Source organism: Oncorhynchus kisutch, linkage group LG22 (genome assembly GCF_002021735.2).
Source record: "Oncorhynchus kisutch isolate 150728-3 linkage group LG22, Okis_V2, whole genome shotgun sequence".
Classification (NCBI taxonomy): Eukaryota; Metazoa; Chordata; class Actinopteri; order Salmoniformes; family Salmonidae; genus Oncorhynchus; species Oncorhynchus kisutch.
The window spans coordinates 23,306,998-23,313,277 of NC_034195.2; positions in this window are offsets into that span (position 1 = coordinate 23,306,998).

Genomic DNA, 6,280 nt, shown 5'->3' on the forward strand with positions numbered 1-6,280 from the left:
CCTCTCTCTCTCTCTCTGTCTCTCTCTCTCTCCCTCTCTCTCTCTCTGTCTCTCTCCCTCTCTCTCTCTCACAAATGTTGTTTTCAAAGTAAGATTTTCTTTGTCCCCAACAATTAGATTTAGCCTTAGGTGTATTTTTTCATCATATTTTCAAAAAAAGTTCCCACTGGGTGAAAATTGGTAGTAATTACACCGTTTTACACTCTTGGGAATTGCCTATCATGAAACAGGTGTTCTGAATTGATGACTGTATCTCTGTAGTTTGCTATTGTTTCACTGACAATAACATAATAGGAGACAGTAACCCGCATTGCAGGATCAATCACACCAATCAACGCTAGCTATCTGTGTGTAACTTCACATCACAACATAACATGCTGAGTTACTGAAGCAGCTGATTATTGAATGTCATGAGCAGGGTGGCGAAAGAGAATTCTACTTTTCAATTCACACTACATCTTTGCCTTACCTTTCATTGTGTTGTGGCTGGCAACGTGAAAATCTTGGTCCACAGCTCAAATTGGCTGTAAATATCATAGTAGCCACTACTAGCCAGTCAGCACAAACTATTCAACAGTGACAGAAATGTTTCTTCTAAAACATATTACAATATTGAATAATGCAACCGAACCATATTACACTCTTAAATAATGCAACAATACACAAGTATGTATGTGCAGACAATTAAAGGGTTTATTTTCTCATCTGTATTCTAAACTCATTACATTTGAGCTTCAAGACAAAAGCACAGTGTTGCTATAACAGCATGTCTTCAACTGGTCAAATTGAACAAGCATTGAAACGTCGCCTTGAAGAACACAAGTGTAACGGCGTTCGTCTGTTGAAAGAGGAGCGGACCAAAATGCAGCGTGGTGGTTACTCATGTTCTTTAATAAAGAAGAACAAACGAACAAATACAAAACAACAAACGTAACGCAAAAACCTATACAGCCTATCTTGTGACAACTAACACAGAGACAGAAACAATCACCCACGAAACACTCAAAGAATATGGCTGCCTAAATATGGTTCCCAATCAGAGACAACGAGAATCACCTGCCTCTGATTGAGAACCGCCTCAGGCAACCATAGACTTTGCTAGAAAACCCCACTAAGCCACAATCCCAAAACCTACGAAAAAACCCCATACATAAACACAACACTCCCTGGCCTGACCAAATAAATATAGAAAACACAAAATACTAAGACCAGGGCATGACAGAACCCCCCCCCCCCCCCCCCCCCCCCCCCAAGGTGCGGACTCCCGACCGCACACTAAAACCCATAGGGGAGGGTCCGGGTGGGCGTCTGTCCACGGTGGCGGCTCCGGCTCGGGACGTGGACCCCACTCCAACCAAGTCTTAGTCCCCCTGTAACACGTCCTTTGATTGGCGACCCTCGCCGCCGACCTTGGCCTAATAACCCTCACCAAGGAACCCACTGGACTGATGGGCAGCTCGGGACTGAGGTGGAAGCTCGGGACTGAGGGGAAGCTCGGGACTGAGGGGAAGTTCAGGACTGAGGGGAAGCTCAGCACTGAGGGGAAGCCCAGCACTGAGGGGAAGCCCAGCACTGAGGGGAAGCTCAGCACTGAGAGGAAGCCCAGCACTGAGAGGAAGCTCAGCACTGAGAGGAAGCTCAGGCAGGTAGTTGGATCCGGCAGATCCTGGCTGACTGGCAGATCTGGAAGAGTCTGGCTGACTGGCAGATCTGGAAGAGTCTGGCTGACTGGCGGATCCTGGCAGACTGACGGATCTGGCTGCTCCATGTAGACTGGCAGCTCTGGCTGCTCCATGCAGGCTGGCAGCTCTGGCTGCGCTGAACAGGCGGGAGACTCCGGCAGCGCAGGAGAGGAGGAAGGCTCTGGCAGCGCTGAACATGCGGGAGACTCCAGCAGCGCTGTAGAGGAGGAAAGCTCTGGCTGCGCTTAACAGGCGGGAGACTCCGGCAGCGCAGGAGAGGAGGAAAGCTCTGGCTGCGCTGAACAGGCGGGAGACTCCGACAGCGCTAAACAGGCGAGGCGCACTGAAGGCCTGGTGCGTGGTGTTGGCACTGGGTAGAGGACATGCACAGGAAGCCTGGTGCGGGGAGCTGCCACCGGAGGACTGGTGTGTGGAGGTGGCACTGGATAGACCGGACCGTGCAGGCGCACTGGAGCTCTTGAGCACCGAGCCTGCCCAACCTTACCTGGCTCGATGCCCACTCTAGCCCGGCCAATACGAAGAGCTGGTATGTACCGCACCGGGCTATGCACCCGCACTGGAGACACCGTGCGCTCCACAGCATAACACGGTGCCTGCCCGGTCTCTTTAGCCCCCCGGTAAGCACAGGAAGTTAGCACAGGTCTCCTACCTGGCGTAGCCATACTCCCTGTGAGGGGGGGGCCCCAATACATTTTTGGGGCTGACTCTCGGGCTTCCATCCGCATCGCCGTGCTGCCTCTTCATACCAGTGCCTCTCCTCTTTAGCCGCCTCCAGTTCTTCTTTGAGGCGGCGATATTCTCCAGGCTGTGCCCAGGGTCCTTTTCCGTCCAATATCTCCTCCCAAGTCCAGAAGTCCTGTGATCGCTGCTCCTCACGATAAACAGGGGGAGTTGGCTCAGGTCTGAACCCTGACTCTGCCACACTCTCCCTGAGCCCCCCCCCCCCCCAAGAAATTTTGGGGGCTGACACTCGGGCTTCCTTCTGCGCCGCCGTGCTTTTCTCTTCAACTCCATTCTCCTATAGCCCTCCTCGCACTGCTCCAGCGAATCCCAGGCGGGCTCCGGAACTCTCTCTGGGTCGACCGCCAACCTGTCTATTTCCTCCCAAGTAGTATAGTCCATACTCCTGCTGTCCATAACGTCCCCCCACGTCCATTCCTCTTTTCGCTGCTGTTGCTGTCGCTGCCTGTCACCACGCTGCTTGGTCCAATTGTGGTGGGTGATTCTGTAACGGCTTTCTTCCGTCGAAGGAGAGTCGGACCAAAATGCAGCGTGGTTAGTTCGATACATGTTTAATAAATGAATAAACACGACAAAAACAAGAAACGGAACATGAAAACATATACAGCCTATCTGGTGACAACTAACACAGAGACACTCAAAGAATATGGCTGCCTAAATATGGTTCCCAATCAGAGACAACGAGAATCACCTGCCTCTGATTGAGAACCGCCTCAGGCAACCATAGACTTTGCTAGAAAACCCCACTTACCCCCATACATAAACACAACACAAAATAAACCCATGTCACACCCTGGCCTGACCAAATAAATATAGAAAACACAAAATACTAAGACCAGGGCGTGACAACAAGACTGTAATTTGAAATAAAAAACATTCACTATGCTATTGCCCGCCACTGCATCGAAGCCATCCATGGCTCACCTTCCTCCCTATAATGTTGTTGGCTTGATTTTTGGGGTCTCTGTGTCTCCGGATTCACAGACATCCAAATATAACCTATGTATATTTTGATATGGCCTATTAATTTTATTTTGTGTTATAATGTGCCATTTACCTTGAAACATATTTTCATTAGAATGTTTTTTTTAAATTGTTGTGTCTCAATGAGCCACTGTGCTATAAATAGGAGCTACAGTAATGCAATGGTCAGGTCAACCCGAGGAAGACGTCAGTCACCTGTCCGCATCCTGTACAATGGCTTAATAAAGTGAGAAATCAATCTCTGCCTAGTTTTTTGTTGAGTGCTCCAACTCCTTCTAACCTCAAATTAGTCCTTTTGGTTTTTCTTGGTACAGTTCATTCGGAATGTTTTCAGACCCCTTAATTTTTCCCACATTTTGTTACATTACAGCCTTATTCAAAAAATAATTTAAAAAAAATCATCATTCTACAGACAATACTCAATAATGATAAAGCAAAAACTGGTTATTAGAAATGTTTGCAAATTTTTGTATTACATTTCTTTATTTTTTTGTTGTTGTTGAAATATCACATTTACATAAGTATTCAGACCCTTTACTCAGTACTTTGTTGAAGCACCTTTGGAAGCGATTACAGCCTCAAGTTTTCTTGGGTATGATGCTACAAGCTTGGCACACCTGTATTTGGGGAGTTTCTCCCATTCTTCTGCAGATCCTCACAAGCTTAGTCAGATTGGATGGATTAGTTTCACTGCACATCTATTTTCAGGTCTCTCCAGAGTTGTTTGATCGGGTTCAAGTCCGGGCTCTGGCTGGGCCACTCAAGGACATTCAGAGACTTGTCTTGAAGCCACTCCTACATTGTATTGGCTGTGTGTTTTGGGTCATTGTCCTGTTGGAAGATGAACCTTCACCCCAGTGTGAGGTCCTGAGCGCTCTGGAGAAGATTTTCATCAAGAACCTCTCTGTACTTTGCTCCGTTCATCTTTCCCTCGATCCTGACTAGTATCCCAGTGTCTGACGCTTAAAAACATCACCACAGCATGATGCTGCCACCACCATGCTTCACCGTAGAGATGGTATTAGCCAAGTGATGAGAGGTGCCTGGTTTCCTCCGGACGTGATGCTTGGCATTCAGGCCAAAGAGTATAATCTTGGTTTCATCAGACCATGTTCTGAGAGTTCAATCTTGTTTCTCATGGTCTGAGAGTCCTTTAGGTGCCTTTCAGCAAACTCCAAGCGGGCTGTCATGTGCCTTTTACTGAAGAGTGGTTTCCATCTGGCCACTCTACCACAAATGCCTGATTGGTGGAGTGCTGCAGAGATGATCTGTCAGAGTGAGCACTTCCCTGACCAAGGCCCTTCTCCCAAGATTGCTCAGTTTGACCGGGCAGCCAGCTCTAGGAAGAGTCTTGGTGGTTCCAAACTTCTTCCATTTAAGAATGATGGAGGCCACTGTGTTCTTGGGGATCTTCAAAGCTGCAGACATTTTTTGGTACCCTTCCCCAGATCTGTGCCTCGACACAATGCTTGATTTTTGCTCTGACATGCACTGTCAACTGTGGGACCTTATATCGACAGGTGTGTGCCTTTCCAAATCATGTCCAATCAATTGAATTTACCCCAGCTGGACTCCAATCAAGTTGTCGAAACTTCTCAAGGATGATCAATGGAAACAGATTGCACCTGAGCTCAATTTAGAGTCTCATAGCAAACGGTCTACTTACTTATGTAAATAAGCTATTTCGTTTTGGAATTATTTTATAGATTTACAAACATTTCTAAAAACCTGTTTTCACTTTTTCATTTTGGGTTGTTGTGTGTAAAATGATGAGGAAGGATTTTTGTTTAATCCATTTTAGAATAAGGCTGTAACGTACCAAAATGTAGAAAACGTGAAGGGATGAAGGTACACCATCGAGAGTATACTGCTGCATCACGGCCTGGTACGGTAACTCCGTCGCCGTTGAGCGCAAGGCTCCACATAGGGTGGTACGCTCAGACTAATGCACCACTTGGTGCACAATCCCCGCCCTCCAGGACACCTACAAAAACCAGGTGCCGCAGGAACAATATTAGGAAGGTGTTCCTAATGTTTTCTATACTCAGTGGATATTGTGTTATTTTATGGCTGGTTATGACACCTACATAAGAGTGTCAAAACCCCAAACCTACCACACAAGGAAAAACATCCCATTACACCACAGCCTACACGTCAACAGTATGTTTATGTTACATATATTTGTATTAATTTAACATATTAAATTACAGTATAATTGTTATTGTGTACATATTGATGTCAGACATGCACATATCCCAATGCTATGTTGTTGATGACTGGGATGAATGCAGGAGCAGAATTCAGGTGCAGGACATGATGCCCTCTTTTTGACTGATGACTGATAGAATGGCATGTACGTGATAATGCTTCTTGACAGTGTGATAAAGTGTATTTTCTTAGTCCAAGTAAAGTGACACAGGATGGTCATAATGCTTCATGAAAGTGTCATAAAGTTTATTTCTACAAGTTATTTCAAATATGAGGGGAAAAAACATGATTGTAAGTAATTCATTATAACAAAGGATTTAAGGATTCAAGGATTTAAGAAACAAACTTTCAAACAAAAAGACATTTCTTGGCAGGGAAAATAATTATTTGAATAAATGTGGGTTTTGACACTCTTATGTAGATGCCATAACCAGCCATAAAATAATTAAGTGATAATGGCCGAGAAGCCATTTTTTGGAGGAAATATTGGCATGGGTGTTGTTAGACGAAGTCGAGGGCCGGCAAACCGTGCCAATACATCCTCCAAACACCAGCTTCGAGGGCATTATCACTTTTATACAACGGGTTAGCAACATATTCAAATAATTGATTTACAGATTTGAATTAAAAACGGTATTTTGATT